Consider the following 20,119-nt stretch of genomic DNA (forward strand, 5'->3'; position numbering starts at 1 on the left):
CAGGAGCTGATGTTGGTAGAGGCTGCGGCAGACCTGCATGGAACAGCAGAGGGAGGAAATTAAAAACATATTATAACACTGAATGTACATGATTTGTATTTGAATGTCTTGACTACATTGAATGAATATAAACATTATTTATTCCATTTATTCTAGTAATTCAAATAATAATAATAATAATGAACTAATAATGTTCAAATGTCTGTAAATAAACAATCCACTTTTAACAACAAATAAATGCACTTTAAATAGCATGCATACAATTCATGAAGTGCACTCACCCTTACCGCTGGTATGTTCAAACCTTAGCAGTAGTTAGAACAAAAGAACATGCTTTTTTAGAACAGGCAAGAACACTGCCAAAATAACAAATGAGAAAATTCAGAAATGGAGGACAAGTCTGTAACAGAATAAGCCTCCAAAACTGATGTGGAAAGTAACCTGTTGTAGATAAGACTGTGGATCCCCTTGCTGCAGATGATGCTAAAATGAAGCATTATAATTTAAATAGTTTCACTCCAGTATTTGACATGAATATGTATAACACACATGACATGATTCTTGATTTACTTACTCAGCTGTGTGAGATACTTTGTTGGAGAAAGACTCAGCATCATCTTCTCTAGTTCTTTATCCTCCTCCATTACTATAAAATAAAACAATTGCATCAGTAGGCTTTAAGAATCAATACAAGCATGACTTTTATTAACTCACCAGGCTGATCAGAGGCAGTAGTACAAGGAGCAGGTGGTCTTGCAGTGGAAGTTGATGGTGAGGGCAACGGAGGAGTGTTTTTGGGAAGCTGTTTTTGGTGCTGTTTCAAAAGATACTGCTGCAAGTTGTACATTTTGCTGCCTGGAACACACTTCTGCCTCATTATAAAAAAAGCATATCCGTCTGCCCTGGTATCCCAAATTTTCCTCCAAGTGTCTTTTGCTCTTGATCCAAATCCAACAGTATTGTTGTCCTCTACCAGAACTGGCACTGGATCTGGCCTTTGAGACAGATACTGTTTAAGATCTTCAATTTCCTTAAAGCTTCTTGAGTATTCAAGAAAGGAAACAAGGCTATCCTTGCAAGGACCCTCTGGGTTGAACTGCCCAGCCTGTTCTTCTTCTTCAACTTTATTGGACAGGTACAAAGCATAGCCGACATCATTCTCTAATAACCACCTGAAAGACTTGGCCTTGTACTTGCCGAACTGAAGAATATACTCTCCCAACACCTCTTGTTTGTCAGAGACATCCCCTCCTCTATATAACACAACAGAACGGGCATTCATCTTGACCAGATCTTCTCTTTGAGGTGTAGACTTGTCCTGCAGTGAAGAGTTGTCTTTAATTCTTTTTGCTTCTTCTGATGGGTCCTGCCGTAAATGGCCTGAAGGGCCTTTCCTGAAGGACACTTTGACTCTCCCAGGAAAAAAGACAGTTTTCTTCATGCTGATGACCTGAAATTATGACCACATTAAAATGCTTAATAAAAATAACACAATTAGTATATAGTATTTCACAATAAATAAATACAATTCTTACTAAACTTTTTTATTTCTTTTTTTACATACTTCTATTCAGCAACGATACATAAAACTTATCAAAAGTAACAGACATAAGAGATTTAAGTCCTACTTTATATTAGGTGGCCTTAACTACTATGTACTTACATTGAAATTAATAATTTGTAAAATTAATAATTACGTTTATAATTACACTGTTGACACCTTGACCCACCCTTAAACCTTACCATACCACTAAACCTGTCCCTAATCTTCTCCACCTTAATAGCAGAAAAAGTGTTTTGCAATACAGTATGAACACAATAAGGACATTGCACTTATTTTTTTTATGTTAAGTACATAGTAGTTAAGGCCACCTAATATAAAGTGGGACTAAGGTTTATAAGAAATTTATGATGCTACAAACTTTACATTACTTTTATTTTTAAAGAAGTCTCTTATGCTCACCAAGGCTGCATTTATTTAATCAAAAATACAGTAAGAAAAGAAATATTGTGAAATATTATTACAAATTAAAATAACTGTTTGCATATAAATAAAGTGTGTGTGTGTACACACAAACAAAGCATTTAGCTATACATATATATACATATAATATATACTATATAAAGATAATCCAATAAAATATAACTGTGTTATCTATTGAAAGTTTGTTTTACGTTAGTTTTATTTTGCTAACAAAGATGTTTACAAACCATTCTAACAATCAACAACACGATTACATGATGATGATGATGATAACATCAACAACAACAGAACAACAACAAATTATTTGCCAAAATGATAAAGAATTAATCTTACCTGTCTTGGTTTGCGCTGATCTGTGAGGTAAAACAAATGTCACCTGAGGTAAAATATGAAGATTTCTTGCGAAAAAACAACTGTCTAGTTAAGTAAAGATTTTGTTAAATAAAGTCGCGTTATTTTCAGTATGTGTTAATGTATTGTACAGAACAAAACAATGTGAACTTTTATTTAAACAATAAGCGCTCGTAATCCGCGTCACCTCCCTTCCACAGACCGAATGATTGACAGATGACACCTCACGATTTAAATGAGAAACAGCGCAATGAAATCTACCTGTGGCCAAAAGTATTTTGCATCCGTAGTGTTAAGCACTACCATAGAGAATGAATGGGAAAAGTTAAGGGAAGTTAAGCTTAACCATTTTCGGCTCCCGCGCGAAAGGTTTTCGGTTCGAAACCGAGCAGAAACAAAGCTTGCCTTTTAGCCTGAAACGAGTTGAGATCTGTTTAGGTAAAAGGTTACATAATTTCCTTCCAAGATAATTCAAAGAAAGTGTAACCCTCAACTTCAGCCTTGCTTGGCTCCCCTGCTTTAATTTTTGTAGGTATTATCACATTCGCCAGAACAGTGCACACAATTCAAAGCAAGCCAAATGCCACTCATTCGATAAGTCGTGGCTTGAGTCGTACTGCAGTTTCAAAGCTACATCCAATAGAAGGATTCATCCTGTCCAATTCACCTCACAAGTGATATATGGGCAGTTTTGACGTGGCCAAAAGGGGTTTTCCCTTAAAAGTGTGGCTTAGAGAGAATATATGCGGCATGATGTGTCAAAACAGCCGTCTTTCGTCGGTGGCAAGTTTCTGTAGTGTAGTGGTAATCATGTCGCTTTACACGCGAAAGGTCCTCTGTTCGAAACCGAGCAGAAACATTAGCCTGGTTTTGAAGCAAAGCAAGTCGAATGCCGTTCATTTGAAACGTAGCTGTATTTCAAATATCAGTATTTATAGAGTAATGGTCAAGTTCCACCAGTAAAAGCTGAGCTTGCATCTTTTCCTGTAGTGTTAATGACATTCAGTGATTTAACCATACATGTGAAAGTTTGAAATTGGGCAGTAGCAGGTTGCCCCTTTAGAATTTAAGTGACATTGAAATGTAAAACATGATAAAATCTGTATGAAATAAGATGACAAAGGTGGATATATGTTTCCTTAAATCAGCGACTATTACGTTCAACTAAAAAGCGAGAGGTCCTACTGTTGGAAGCCCATCAGGAACGATGTGTGGTTTCTTACACAAAAGCAAGCCAAATGCCACTCATCTGAAAATTCGTGGCTTGAGTCGTACAGCACTTTCAAAGTTACATTCGATGGTAGGTTTCAGCCTGTCCCATTCACCTCACAAGTGAAATATGGGCAGTTTTGAAGTGGCCAAAAGAGTTTTTCCCGCAAAGTGTTGCTCATAGAGAAAATATGTGGCAAAATCTGTCAAAACAGCCGAGTTTCGTGAAAGGCAGGTTTCTGTAGTGTAGTGGTTATCACGTTCGCCTAACACGCAAAAGGTCCTCGTTTCGAAACCGAGCAGAAACAACCCAAAGTTTTTACAAAAATGCGAGTCAAATGTCATTCATGGGATGTGTTTGTGCTTGTGTCTTGAAGCGCTTTCAGAGATACACGCAGGTGTAGATTTTAGGCCTTCACATTCACCTCGCACGTGAAAAACGATCGGTTCGAAAGTGGGTGAAAAACATCGGCCATTAGGGAGTTTTTGCAAAGAGAGAAAATGCGCAGAACATCTATGAAACAACCAGGCGAAGACAATGTGAAGGTTTCTGTAGTGTAGTGGTTATCACGTTCGCCTCACACGCGAAAGGTCCTCGGTTCGAGACCGAGCAGAAACAAAGCTTGCCTTTTAGCCTGAAACGAGTTGAGATCTGTTTAGGTAAAAGGTTACATAATTTCCTACCAAGATAATTCAAAGAAAGTGTAACCCTCAACTTCAGCCTTGCTTGGCTCCCCTGCTTTAATTTTTGTAGGTATTATCACATTCGCCAGAACAGTGCACACAATTCAAAGCAATCCAAATGCCACTCATCCCATAAGTCGTGGCTTGAGTCATACTGCAGTTTACAGTTTTTCTGAATTGCTAAAACACATTTTTTGAAACCATCACTCATTTTCTCAAAACCTTAAACACAAATCCCAATTTTAAACAAAATTCACAGAACCCCTGACTCTTCTAGCAAAATCAAACAATTGCTTCAAAACCATTTCACCTGAACTCAAAATCAAACCAAGCTTTCAAATCATGCACACATAAGGCTATAATATAAAACACTACAAGCATCCATTAGACACTACCTTAAAAAATGGAAAACACAACATCCAGGAGATCTGCTTACAGAAAAAGACATGTTTATTGTACACAACAACACACTTGACAAATACTGTTAAAAATCTCTATTACTGTAATCACAAGTTTAGTTAAGTGAATATAGTGAATACTTTACTGTAAGTACTGTAAGTAATTGTAAGTTTTCAATATTACTGTAAGCAGCACTTGTATTTTGTAAAAAGTCAGCAATCCAACTGCAAATTTTGCCAATTGCATCGTCTCTGGTGTCCTTTTCTATACTCTTCATCTGCCTCTCAGACTGTTTCCAATTCACACAATTGGTAAAAAATACCATTAGATAAAAGTGTGTAGAATTTCGAGTTGTTGTGTTTACTCGATGATAACGGTGTTTTAGTTGTGTTCAACTTTTGCCTGCCTGTGTTTAGCATTTATAAAACAAGTGCATTGCAGTGTGAAATGTGTGTTTTAGTGAGAAGTTTGTGTTTAGAGTTTTGCAAAAAGAGTGCATGATTTGACAAATGGGTTTAGGCCACTATGAATTTGGTTCAGAGATTGGGGTTTAGTGTTTTAGCAATTCAGAAAAACTGTAAAAGCTACATCCAATAGCAGGATTCATCCTGTCCAATTCACCTCACAAGTGATATATGGGCAGTTTTGACGTGGCCAAAAGGGGTTTTCCCTTAAAAGTGTGGCTTAGAGAGAATATATACGGCATGATGTGTCAAAACAGCCGTCTTTCATCGGTGGCAAGTTTCTGTAGTGTAGTGGTATCACCTTCGCCTAACACGCAAAAGGTCCTCGTTTCGAAACCGAGCAGAAACAACCCAAAGTTTTTACAAAAATGCGAGTCAAATGTCATTCATGGGATTTGTTTGTGCTTGTGTCTTGAAGCGCTTTCAGAGATACACGCAGGTGTAGATTTAAGGCCTTCACATTCACCTCGCACGTGAAAAACGATCGGTTCGAAAGTGGGTGAAAAACAGCGGCCATTAGGGAGTTTTTGCAAAGAGAGAAAATGCGCAGAACATCTATGAAACAACCAGGCGAAGACAATGTGAAGGTTTCTGTAGTGTAGTGGTTATCACGTTCGCCTCACACGGGTTGGCCGGCCGTGTATACCTGTAGAACGATGACTAGCCAATCAGAAGCGAGGAAAAATTTGAAGGCGTGTCTCAGGTTGGCCGCACTGAGACATCGGTTCGAATCCCAGTTAAGGTGAAAATGAAGACGTTATTTATATCTTTTGACACATTTACTAATTCATATATTTAATGATTATAAATCAGTTATCACTTTACTTTGTTTTTTTTTGTATGAAACTTGTTTCTGAATACTTTTTGCTGATGCAATGTGTTATATGTGTTTATAGTGTATAAATAACTTTTTACAGTTTTTTACGATTGCTTACACACTATAATTAAACTTTTCCCACAATTAGCAAAACCTAACACTCAAGGAGCAAAACACAAGGCTAGATTTGCACAACTGTTAGCACATTGTCAGCTTCACACTATTTGCAAAACATTACACACAGTGATTTGCAAAACACTAAACACACTTGTATACATCTAACACAGACGTATATCAGGATGTCACTTCCTTGCAATTCCAAAGCACTGACTGTCAAATGACCACACTTATGAGCCAATCGGTTAAACACAGCCATCAGATGCACAGACACATGATTGCTAAATTGTAGAAACACCAATCAGGTTTAAGCACTATAAAAATGCAGCAGGTCCTGCATGAATTCATATATATATATTGATGAGACAGGGTTCAAAATCTATAATCAAAAGGGCTATAATCAATGTCCCAGGCCAACGTGGGGGTAACATCGCCCTTCGCGCTGCCATTTCACAGCATGGGGTTCTCCTTCATCAGCAAAAACAGCATAGACCAGCATCATTCCCATGCTGGTTTGGTGCTGGTTTAGCTGGTGGTCACCAGCACACTAGCACCAAAACACAACATATGCTGGTATTGCTGGTTCTTACAGCAGGGATGACTGTAGTATTTTCTTTAAAATATTGTCAGTTTTTTGTTGATTATTTTTTATGGTTGTTGTTGTTGTTATTTACTGTAATTGTAACCTGTACTGGATACAGTATTTTATGTTTGTCTGTTGTTTGCTGAGCTAACAGTGTTATGCACACTACTGTAGTAGCATGACAACTGGGACATGTTTTGTTGTGATTCTCCATGTTGACTTTTTTTTTATATGGAGAGAAATCAATGATATTTTCCTCAGTCTGCAGTATGGGTCTTTTGTAGTGTTTGGTAAACTATTGTATAGTTGCACTTTTTCTTTGTACTTCATTTGCAGTACTCTAATCAATAAGAATTAGACTTGCTAAAAGTGTTTTAGGTTTGCAACAGCAGTGTGTAACTGGTTCAAAAAGATTGAAGTCTTATGAAATGTGTGTGTTTCTTATGGTAACAAAATATTGTTTTTATAAAGTCGTGTATAGTTTTGACAAAAGTGTTCCATTTTGCAAATGATCTGAAGTGTTGTGCTACTTTGCTGTAGGGTTGTGTTAATTGTGTGTAGTGTTTTGACAAACCGGGCCCTGTTTTTAAAATTGTGCTTAAGCATTCGTAAAAAACTGTAATAAAAATTCAAATTTAAAAGAATACAATTAAATGTATGTCTATTTAATTTTAACCCTGGAGAACCCAGGAAAATCCAAAACCCCATTTATTCTATTGAACAAATTGACCCCGTGGGTTCTCCAGGGTTAAAAGACAATCATTCTACCACAACAATATGAACATGTTAAGTGCACAAAAATGTGAACAAAGGCAATTAGATTGAATAAACACATACTGTACATACTGGAAATATCTCAAGATGCATACTGGAAATATCTCAAGATGACCAAAATAAATAATCAATCTATGAAATTAAGTGATAGTTTAAAAACATCTACTGAATAAAGAAATATGGAAGAATAAAAAAGAAACAGGCTGAATAAGGCTACACAGTACTTTTTCAGTTAAACACAGATGACCCTACTGCCCATGTGCATGTATACAGTACAGTTATAAATAGGATTGTGCCAAAAGTATTAAACTACTACAGTGGTTTCTGCATGTAACAGATGTCCATAACAATGAAAATACAGAGTTATATTTCTATGATAAAATAATTACAATGCATACACTCAGAAACAGGACACATGAGGGCAGTCACTTTGAGTTAAGGGGTACCCAGAAGAAGCTGCAGGGAGTCCTGAGAAAGACTGGACAGCAGCTGCAGGGAGGAGTAGAGTCTGTAGACTGTGCAGAGGTCACTGGGAGGAGGGATGCAGGATGACATTAGTCCAGTGGCGGCGTTTCAAGAAAACCTAGGGTATGGCAAAAATTCTTCGTACAAGAAGGCCATTTAAATAACGAATCTATGAAACCATTATATCCATATGTGTACATACTCCACCAACCTGTATAAAATCATATTATAATTGCACGGATGTACACTTACTGACAACAATACGGAAGCAATACAAATGAAAAACAAAAATAGAAATCCTGGTTGTTTAAAATGCTTTTCAAATGTTGTCATTCTTAACTAAGTGCAACTCCAGCAACAGATAAACTAAAACAAGATAATATCAAAACATACTGTAACATCCCTTCACAAATCTTGTCATAACAGCCGCCAATAAACACTTATAAAAACACAATAAAGACTTTTAATGATGTGATAGAGCACACGTAGTTAACCCAGCCAGCTAACCAAAGACTAAAACACTAAATAAAACTCTTAGTAAAACAGGGCTAAATGCAAAAACAAGTCTTACCTTTTGTCGTCGTGCAGTTTTTATTCCACAAGTCGCCATATTCAAAAACGCGCGCAAATATTTAATACACTTTTATTAAGAATCACTCCTTAAAAGATGTTGAGTTCATTATAAATTTTATTTTATTTCTTTGTAAATTTCACATTCATAAATGCAAGTTTACAAAAGGCAAACCTATTTTTATGGTGCTTAAAAAGGAGATTAAATTATTTGTAGATGTGATGTCAACATCAAAAAATAATAAAGCAATCAAATTGTTTAATATATGCTCCTCCTTTAACATTTTCACATAATTTTAAAGGTAAAATTATAATAAATGGTGCTGACCTATAACGTATATTTTCTGTATTCAATTACATTGTAATATCCTTTGGATTGTTATAATATAATTAATATCTTTCTCTAAAATGTATATCTAACTATGTACCCTCCTGTTGTGTTTTTTCTTTTTTTTCTCTTTTTTTTCTCCTCTTCCTTTTTATTCCTTCTTGTTGAGGTATGTGGATTTTTTTCTATTATATGATATATGGCACTGTACATGCAATCTGTTATTGTTAATAAAGCATAAAAAAAAAAAAAAAAAAAATGTTTAATACACTTCGACTGGGCTACAATTTCCCAGTGTAAGAACATGTTTATTTATCCACAGAGAACAAATCATATTACTTCTGGAATAATGTATGCAATATGCATTGCGCGAGTGTGGGGGAGAACCGTGAGTCTGTTTGAATGTTAAAACAAAAAAAGGAGTTTACTTGCGAAAATAAAGATTATAACAACAGCGGTCATCATGAAACCTCCTGTACCGCGAGGGTGAGGTGAGAAATCATGGGAAGAGTTTGCTTTCAAACCGCTCTCGCGGCACGTTGATGTCATCCACATGTCGGTTCCTGTATTATAGCATGAAGTCGAGCACACGCGTAAATTATCCATATTAGTGATGTACCAATGTTCAGATATGTTCTACTGAAAATATTTAATATTATTTTTAATGAGCTTCATTATAGCCTGTTGATTTCTGGTGTTTTGTCTGACTGCTAGGGTATGGCAACTGCCATACCCTGCCATACGCAAACGCCGCCCCTGCATTAGTCATAGATTAAAATTAGATTTGTTAAATCTGCTTTGAAATTGATTAAGTAAAATGATCTTAAATGAAGTCCTTACACTGACAGAACACGGTTTCCTGCACTGGTCTTAAAGGTGATGTGGTCTTACTTGTAGATAACTCAAGCAACTGTGGAGGCACTGGCAAAGGAACCCTCACTGGATCAAAGGGAACTGGTGAAAAACAATAACATTGATCAGGAACAGGCATATCTTTACAGTCGAGTCGGCATGTGTACATGTCCATATACCAACCTCCCGTGGAGATGAAGTAGCACTGTATTCATCAGGCCGGGCTGGTTTTGAGAGAGTTGCTGGTGGTTAATGCCTACCTAACACAGAAAAATGTAAATGTGTTAATTAATAGTAATGTAAATGCATGCAAACCCATAGAACACATGTTAAGAATCTTTATAATATTAGGGGTGTGGTATGATAATGGGTCTACATTATATGAGTACAGCTTTATGTTTCTGTAAATCATGTGCATATAAAACTTTTAAAGAATAACATGCACAAAAAAAACATGCAAATCCCAAACTCTGTACTTACCCTCAATGATGAGATATAAATATTTTCAATGTTAGAACAATTGACACAAGAATTAAAACAGACCTGAACATGCCCTAACCAACAAACAGCAACAAATCAATGTAGAAAAGATAATCCTGATTCATGTCAGAATCATTCCTAGTGTGCAGTAGAAATAAGACCTTTGACCACTGGGATTCCAACAACTTCTGAATCTGAAAGCACAGTGAAAATAATGTAACTTTTAAGCATTTATAACACAAACAGACAGAATTACATATAAAAGCTTTTACTGTCACATATAGAGGACTGAAGTGTATGTTTGTTTGAGCATGTATGTGGTTCTCACTCAGTTGGCCTTTTAGATGAATTTGTGGGTAGCATCATCCTCCCCCAATTCTTCACCCTCCTCAACTTCTATGAAAAAAGAATAAACCAAAGATTGGTATAAAAGGATGGAATTATAAATATCAACAACTGTTATTTATTCAGGGAAAACTGAAAGGCATCTCAGAAAAAGATGCATATAGCAACCACAACAAATATCCATGTGTGTGTGCACATACACCTATGCCTGTGTGAGGTTGTTGGCCTTGGATTTTGAATGGGGATATAGAAAGCATCATTCTGCATTGTGTCTGTTTGTCTTTGTACCTCTGAGTTTGTCACTGTGCGTGTCAATTTGTTTGTGTGCGTCATTTTGTCTCTGTGTGCGTAAATCAGTTTCTCTGTGTGTATGTGTGCTTGTAAGTGTGTATGTTACAGTTTTCCTCTGTGTGTGTCAGTTTGTCTGTGAGTGTGTGTGTACACATGCACCTTTGCCTGTGTGAGGTTGTTGGCCTTGGATATTGGATGGGGATATTAAAAGCAACATTCTCTTCAATTCTTCTTCATCCTCCATTTCTGTGAAACAAAGCATAAAAAAACGTGAGGGCGTGTCCCAGGTTTTCTCGCACTGAAACATCAATTAGAATCCCAGTTAGGTGAAAATGAAGATGTTATTTATACCTTTTGACACATTGACTCATTCATAAGTTTAGAGATTATGAATCAGTTATTACTTTACTTTTGTTTTTAGTATGAAACTTGTTTCTGAAGGATACTTTTTACTGATACAAAAATAACAAGACTTTTCAGGACATTTTCAGTTAACTAATTTTTTAATAAAAATTAAACATTAAACGAACATAACAAAACATAAAATGCATGCCTCCAAACAATGCAGGCCATGCAAACAACGGTAAAAACATTCTCATTAATAAAAAAAATATATGCATATTTAACACTTATTATTTTATTCACATTTTACAATCTTGCATGGAGTCAACATGGCATTCTAAAGTAAAAAAACAAACAATCAAAAAAGAAACAGAAAGACTAATAAGGCAAGAACATACCAGACATCCATGACAAACAAGATACAGAATTATATTTTTATGATACAATAATCACAATATAACCAGGAAACTTGAGGGCAGTCACTTTCCCTTTTCTGCTGCCCATCTTTTCTTTTCAGCCTCATAAAAGGAAGACTGACAAAACTCTCCCCAAGTCATCTCATGAGTCATCCCCTCTGTCCGATATAGGGAAAACACTCTGGCAGGACAATAGACATATTTCCCTGCCACACCAGGAAATCCAGTATGTATGTGTGGACTCTCTGGGCTTTGTTTAAGTGGCTTGTGGCAGAACCTACAGAGGCGACCAGTGGGTTGCTGCTCCATGGCCTTTCTCTCTCTCCGCTCCTCCATTACCTGTCTTGCCTCTGCAGAACGCTGCTTTGTAGCCTGTAGCTCTCGATTAAAAAAAGGTGTTTCAGCAAAGTCAGCAAATGGCATTTGAGGATTGGTGAGGCCTTCAGCTACATACATCTGGTATACCTTTGTGGAGCAGTAAAAGTACTTCACGTTGCCAGACTGATAAAAAAAATGAATGGAGGAGCCATCACCAAGATAACGTGACTTAGGCTGGCCACAAGCAAGACAGTTCCTTGTCCTTTTTATAACAGGCTGCTGTTGCTGCTGTTTCTCCACAATCTCTTTCACCATTTGTTCAATCTCACCCTTATTTAGCGAGAACTCCTGGGGCTTATTGCTGGGTGGGTTCACTGGGGCAGGTGGGAGGGTTACCACTGGAACACTTACTGTTTCACTACCTTCTGTAAGGTGATGCCACAGCTGCTGGGTCTCTTTAAGTTTCTCTGAATTGGTGTTTAGGGATGAACTTGTGTTCGTCATCTTGGCCAGGTGTTTCATAAAGCGTGAGATATGATGTTTCGTGGTGGGGTGTAGGAGGCTATTGGGATCCCTGGATGCAGCCTGCACAAGGGCAGCATACTCTGCATCCACCTGGGTGAGAAGGTCTTTCTGCCCATGGTACTTTTCCAGAAGGCCATTAATGGAATCCCTCATGGGATGTGTCCACCGAAAATGGTCCAGGACATAAAGTAAACCACCTGCCTTGATGGGTCCTGTGTGTGCAGCTCTTGGAGAGGGAGCAAAGGGCAGTGGTGGTGTCATCTCATCTAAAGGAGAGAAAAGGGGACAGAAAAGAATAAAGAATTTTGGTAACACTTTACAATAATGTTCATTAGTTAACATTAGTTAACTACATTAGTTAACATGAATTAATAATGAACTGCACTTATACAGCATTTATTAATCTTTGTTAATGTTAATTTCAACAATTACTAATACTTTATTAAAATCTTGTTAACGTTAGTTAATGCACTGTGAACTAACATGATGTAACAATTAAAGCTTTATTTCTATTACTAACATTATCAAAGATGAATAAATACTGTAACAAATGTATTGCTCATGGTTTGTTTGTGTTAGTTAATTCATTAACTAATGTTAACTAATGACCCTTATTGTAAAGTGTTACCAGAATTTTCCCTTTTACTGTATCTCTGAATTATCTGTAGTATTCAAATAAATAAGGAATAATTAAGGGATGAATATGTGAGCTGAATTACCTTTTGCTTTGGTGGGCTGTGCAGGCTGGATCATTGTTCTTAAGTCAAGGGTGTTAGGGATTGGTGCAAGAAGCGAACCCAAGCGCAGACTTTTGACGTTACAAAAAGCTTTATTTGTTATACAACTGAGAAAAACAAAACCCACGATGGGGCAAAACCACAAAACACTAAACTGAACAAAATCTAAAATTACTAACAACAAGGACTAGACTATGACTTACTAAACATCAGATCAAGGTACTCACAGTGACAGGACAAAACGAACCAGTGAAGAACACCAAACACAAGGACTTTAAATAGGAGAACAAATGAGGTGAACAGGTGAAAATCATAACAAGTAAGGGATCGGGTAAAAAGTGACAAGACATGGGAAATACGTGGTTAGCATACACAATACAAGCCACGCATTCCCCACACAAGGCATTGTATTGTCAGAACCCTGCCGTACTAAACTAACATACAAAATGAGACAAGGTTCCGGCAGGATCCTGACAGTACCCCCCCCCTTAAGGGACGCCACATGGCGACCCTCAAGGAGAGACACAAGACAAGACAGACTGCATACAGGACAAAAACCACAAGAACATGACAAATACTAACAGAGGCAAACAAGCTAAGACAGTCAATGGATTGGGATGGAATAATAAAAATAACAAACAAGTGAGGGGGGGTGGGGGAACGAAATAGTTCATAGGAGGTGGTCCAGGCTGGGTAGGACTGGGTGGGATATGAGTCTTGGGTCCAGAAGGTGAAGTGGGAGTTCTGGAAAAGGCAGGTCAAGCTGAAATAAACTGTGGTGGAATCGAAGCAGGAATGACTGGGTGCACAAAAGAAGGTACAGTAGGGTTCCAAGGAGGGGCAGGGGCAGACAAAGGAACAAACGAGGTTGGCAAGACAAAAGGGGCTGCAACAGGCAGTGGAGACAAGACCGACGAAAAAACAGATTCCTGAGAGTGCGCTAGCGGCTGCGCTGGCGGCTGCTCTGGCGGCGGCTCTGGGTGCGCTGGCGGCTGCTCTGGCGGCGGCTCTGGGTGCGCTGGCGGCTGCTCTGGCGGCGGCTCTGGGTGCGCTGGCGGCTGCTCTGGGTGCGCTGGCGAATGCTCTGGCGGCTGCTCTGAAGTAGAAGGTTCTGGGGTTGGCTGAGACACAGATGCCCCCCTCTTCTTCTTCTTCCGTGGACGAGGCGCAGAGAGTGAGGTAATAGCTGTGGACGCTGTGATGGAGATGATCGGCTCTGTGGAGGACCCCTCAGTCACTGACTCCCACGAGACCCTCCGCTCGCGTTTACCGCGGAGGCTGACAGGCTGGGACGAGCTCTCGGGAGCCGAAGTGGTGAGTGCCGGATCGTCTCGTGTCACCACTCCAATGACGCGACCCTCTGGAACTGAGGAAATAGGAGCTGCTGCCTTGGCTGAGACCCTGGGCTGAGGTCGATTCATCAGATAGTTTAGGATATTTGAGGATATTTGTAAGTACAACAGTCAAGTTACCTGAGAAACATGTTCCTCTGTCACCTCCTCTGGTGGTTCATCGGGTGGGAATCTCTCACTAAGAACAGACGGCTCTAAGGACTGATGCTCTCCCTCCCCTGCAACAGGTACCTTCTGGGACTTGTGCTTGTCCCAGTCCAGGGGGACAGGACGACAACCAGGCTCCACATACTGCAGTCCAAACCTTTCTCTGGTGTCTGTCTGTGAGACAAGTAAGGCAGGGTACTTGGCCTGGCCTGTCACCACGTCTGAGAGCTTGTTCAGTTCCATGATCAGCACAGGATCAAAAACTGCAGGCAACTTAACTTCAGGATGCTTCAGGTCTACAAGGCGCTGGAAATTCCAGCGTGCCACTCCAATCATGCCTTGTGCCTGGAAAAGTTCTGTTGATACCTGAGTGCCTGTGACCCATCTCGCCTGATGGAAATGGAACCCCTCCTGCTGAGAGGTGCCTCTCACAGGGATCCACACGGGTACAGCTGCTGCCTCCCCCTTCACATGGTTCAGCTGGACCGTTCCACCATGCCTATAGAGGATCCCCTCTGTAACCTCTGGGTCACTCAGGCAGCCTCTGAGGATGTTGACTCGCTGAATCTTCCACGTCTTCAACATCGATGGTTTGAACAGTGGCACACCATCAGGATCGCATTCTAAAAAGAATCCTTTGAGAACTCTCTCCACTCTATCAAGCAGCTCTTTGGGGTGTGGAATCCTGGTGCGGCAATGCTCCCTGATGTGTTGATTTGTTGGATTTGCAGGCACTATCCCACAGAAGACATAAGCCTGCTTCAGTCTCTCTAGGTCCGTCTGGTCCACAACACTAAAAGCTGTTGACAGATACTTACAGAAAGCACTGTGCAGTGGATGGTGCTCTGACACACACTCTCTGGAGGACCGACGCATGCAGTGGAACAAGTCCAGCTTAATGTTGATGTTGCTGTTATATTCTTTGCGGGAGGCACAGTTGTTAATGAGATGCCCAGAGGTTGCAGCAGCCAATATAGCTTCAGTGGTCTTCCAAGAATCCCAGAGGAGGTGCTCCTGGGGCTCAGGGTTTGGGATCCTGAAGGCAGCACAGCAATCTCTGTTCCAAACACAAAGAGAAGTATATTTAAAACATTAAACATTTAAATACATTAGGAAACATGTATACTATACTATACTGTACTATACTATACTATATTTTACTATATATTATACTATACTTTATTTTATTTACTTTACAAATGTAACACAGGTGGGAAGGAAAATGTGACAGCTGGCCAAAATGTGACAGCTGCTCTTACCTGTCAACCCATTGGTAGTTGGCTTTTGGCAGTCCTGCAAAAATGTAACGACGAGACAGCCCCTCATACATTGGCTGCAGGGATTTATCACTTTCAGACTGCAGCATCACCCAGGACAAGATCATCCAGTTTTTATTCATCACAGCATAGGATGACATAGTACCTGATGCAAGCATAACTTTCCGGGCCACCTTGCGTGTATGGTCAGCCCTTAAGGCTTGTCCAAACGTGCCTTGAAGGAGCAGATTGAGTGTGATCTCCTGCCTATGGTATTCCTGAATGAGGCAGTCAACCAAGTAGTGCGATGAGACTGTTACTCCGCACCAGCCAACCACATCACCATACTCACCAAATGGAGCAGGAGTATTTGTTGCTCTTTGTGCCCCTGTGATAGTCTGCTGACCATAAAGTCCACTTTCTCCATCCAGCACATTCTTAACAGTGGACAGGTAAGCCAGGTGTGCACGCTCATACCTGAGGTGGAGAGCTTCATTCAACTGATTGGCCATATCATTGGGAGACTTTGCTGTGCGCCGCAACTCATCCATCACAGTCTTACATATGGCCTTCTTGTGTGTCATAAAAGCTGGCAAAATGTTGGAGAACCGACTCGGCAGCATGTCTATCCATTGGGGTTTGTCTGCAAACCAGTAGTTTTTACAGACTTTACAGCTGAGCCGAGAGGCCAGTATGTAGTACTGGCTGCTTGTACCAATAATGACACGGGGTCGTCCAACTCCTGAGGATACAACGTGGGGATTCGGACAGCTGTACAGACATGGCAGAGTGTAGTTGTTGCGGAGTCTTTCCATAATGGTGTGCTCTGGTTTCCAAATGAAGAATGGATGAAGTTGAAAGTATTTTGGCGATGGCAGCTCATGGACAGCATCAATAAGCTCAGGCTGAGGTGGGTAACGCCACAAAGAGATCATCTTCATTGGATGTCTCACCGGTCTAGAACCTGGCCACAGTCCCAAGGCTTCCATTTCTGTTTTCATCCAGATTCTCTGCTGTTGAGAGCAGTGCCATCGGATCACATCCTGCTCATAGCTAATTAGGAATTAATCCTAACTATTGGTTATGTATTCATTTAGATATTTGATTACAGTTTTTTACGATTGGTTACACACAAAATCTTTTCATGTCACACGATTTTCAAAACCTCTCACTCAAAGTGCAAAACTACATGCCAAATCTTCAAAACCATAAGCTATTTCTCAGCCTTTGACTCAGTTTTCGATTGCATAAAACACTTTGTTCAAAACACTACACACAATTCTCTACCTAAAACACAAAGATCTATGAGGAAGTCACTTGCTTTCCTTTTCCAAACACAACCAATCAAAATGCTAAACTCATTCACCAGGTCACACAGACACACTCCTCACATGTGCAAACACTAAATGCTTTACTGATCACTAACCAATCACTGCTTTACTTTACAGTAGTATAGATATGCCTATAAATAGGTCAAAGGTCACTGTTTTTTCAATCTGCACCCCCCTCCCATATTTTCAATTGTTCATTCATTAGGGACCCGATGTATATAGAGGACTGAAGTGTTGTTTTTTTGTATGTGGATGCATGTATGTGGTTCTCACTCAGTTGGCCTGTAATTTTAGACGAATATGTGGGTAGCATCTTTCCCCCCAATTCTTCACTCTCCTCCACTTCTATGAAAAAAGAACAAACCAAAGATTGGTATAAAAATATGGAATTGTAAATATCATCAACTGTTATTTATTCACGGAAAACTGGGTGAGCATTAAGGTACTTTACAGCAATACCTAACACAGTCTCACCCCATGTCGTCAATATTTGACGACACTTGACCATTCGTCAATATGTGACGCGGAGGGTATACCTTTCGCGTAATTTTTTGACGAACTGGGGACTTCAATACTATTACGTCCGTTGCATTCTCTTCTCCTATTTTCTTACCATTTTCGCGTCGGTTTAGGGTTAGATTACGCAAAATTAAACAGTGTACGTGAAATTAAACAGTGTACGCGAAATTAAACAGTTGTCACCTGGCGTTGGGGTTAGAAACAGTTGTCACCTGGCGTTGGGGTTAGAGTTAGGTTTGGGTAGGGATGTCATTATGTAAATCTAACCCTAAACCGACGCGAAATTGGTAAGAAAATAGGAGAAGAGAATGCAACGGACGTAATAGTATTGAAGTCCCCAGTTCGTCAAAAAATGACGCGAAAGGTATACCCTCCGCGTCACATATTGACGAATGGTCAAGTGTCGTCAAATATTGACGACATGGGGTGAGACTGGGTTGCAATACCCTGAGTTCACATTCATATGGGTGCACTTTCAGAAAAATATGCATATAGCAAACACAATAAATGTGTGTGTGTGTGTGTGTGTGTGTGTGTGTGTGCACCTATGTCTGTGTGTGGTTTTTGGCCATCCTGGATTTTGGATGGGGATATAGAAAGCATAATTTTTTCCAATTCGTGATCATCCTCCATTTCTGTGAAACAAAGCGTAAAAGCAAAGATGCAAATCATATGCCATCCCACATTTACACATTTCAATTTGACCTAATATACTTAACTGTACTGTCAACAAATCTGGAGGATGAGAGGCAGATGCTGCCAGGCCAGAGGAAACAGTCTGAAGCTGGCTTCTTTTCCGAGCGAGGTACTGCTGCAGCTGATACATTTTGTTGCCTGGAAAAGGCTTTGTCTGGAGGATGAATGAAGCATATCCATCTGCTCTGCTCTCCCAAATATCCCTCCAAGTCTTATCTGCATGAATCCCAAAGCCAACCAAGTTGTCATCTTCATTCCTCGCAGGTGGTGCCACTGATCTCCCAGCTAAATACTTTATAAGGTCCTCGATTTCCTGGAAGCTTTTACTGTACTCTAGAAATGAAACTAGGCTGTCCTTCTTGGGACCCTCTGGTTTGAACTGTCCGGCTCTCTCCTCCTCCTCAACCTTCTTAGTCAAGAATATGGTATAGCCTACATCATTCTCTAGCAGCCACCGGAATGACTTGCCTTTGTACTTTCCAAACTGAAGCACATACTCTCCCAGCACCTCCTGTCTGTCTGAAACATCTCCTCCTCTCATGAAGACAACAGAGCGGGCATTCTCCTTGACCTTGTCTTCCCTTTGAGGGGCTGATTTGTCCTGGAGGCTGGGGTTGTCTTTGATCGTCTTGGCTTCATCTGAGGGATCTTGTCTCAGATATCCAGTTGGTCCTTTCCTGAAGCACACTTTGATCTTGCCTGGGAAGATCACTTTCACCTTCATTGTGTTGTGCTGTACACAAAGAGCTGATTAGTGTTAATGGTCTGTTGCATTAGCACACTTAATTAATTAACACACTTCTATTTTAATATGAATATATTTTTTTAATAAATAATGCATCAATTAAATGTACTAGTTTATTCTGAAATAACTAAATAATTATTAAACATTGTAATTAATAATTGATCAAATAAATAAATCAATAAGTACACACACACACACACACGCGCGTTCTGGTTTCCATGTTTTTTGGGGACATTCCATAGACGTAATGCATTTTATTCTGTACAAACTGTATATTCTATTCCCCTTACCTGCCCCATTCCCTAACCCCAACCATCACAGGAAACTGTCTGATACCTTAGATTTTCAAGAAACATCATTCTGTTTGATTTATTAGCTTGTTTCCTCATGGGGACATTTTGATCACAAAAACACTGGTATTCCTATCTTTGTGGGGACAATTGGTCCCCCCAACGTGATAATTACCCGGCCGCACACGCACACGCACACACACACACACACACACACACACACACACACACACACACACACACACACACATATATATAATATGTGTAATTCCATTGTACAATTCCATGAAAAGAACAATATTTACTATTCAATATATTTCACAATATCCACAGACTATTAGTGTGTTAAACTATCTATTTTTTTCATAATAAAATGTTATTCATATATTATTACACTAAATTGCACACACATTTTTGTAATTAATTTTTTTTAAGTACATAGTAAGATCAATGATGAAACATTCACCTTTACAAACAAATATACTCTTATAAAAAACTGCTTAATTTTATAAGAGTTTTTATTTTTTATAATAGTTTGGTTTACTGTACTTTTATAATAGTTTGGTTTAACTGTTTCCTAACGTCACAAACCATTCAACACAATTAACAATACGATTGCATGATAACATACATGCAATTTAAATGATAAAATATATTAATGATAATGTATATGCAATACAGTAAGTTAAGTTAGTATTGCTAAAGTATATCATTCACCTTACCTTCTCGGTT

At 39.2% G+C, this 20,119-nt stretch overlaps 2 non-coding genes across 2 annotated transcripts; both read left to right on the plus strand.

The window, feature by feature from the left end:
- Nucleotides 1-3,779: 3,779 nt before the first annotated feature.
- trnav-aac (transfer RNA valine (anticodon AAC)) lies at nt 3,780-3,852 on the plus strand. The gene has a single exon. It is a non-coding gene; the product is annotated as a tRNA-Val (tRNA).
- A 238-nt stretch (nt 3,853-4,090) lies between these two features.
- On the plus strand, nt 4,091-4,163 carry trnav-cac (transfer RNA valine (anticodon CAC)). Its single transcript has one exon. It is a non-coding gene; the product is annotated as a tRNA-Val (tRNA).
- Nucleotides 4,164-20,119: the final 15,956 nt, after the last annotated feature.

Source organism: Paramisgurnus dabryanus, chromosome 14, assembly GCF_030506205.2.
Source record: "Paramisgurnus dabryanus chromosome 14, PD_genome_1.1, whole genome shotgun sequence".
Classification (NCBI taxonomy): Eukaryota; Metazoa; Chordata; class Actinopteri; order Cypriniformes; family Cobitidae; genus Paramisgurnus; species Paramisgurnus dabryanus.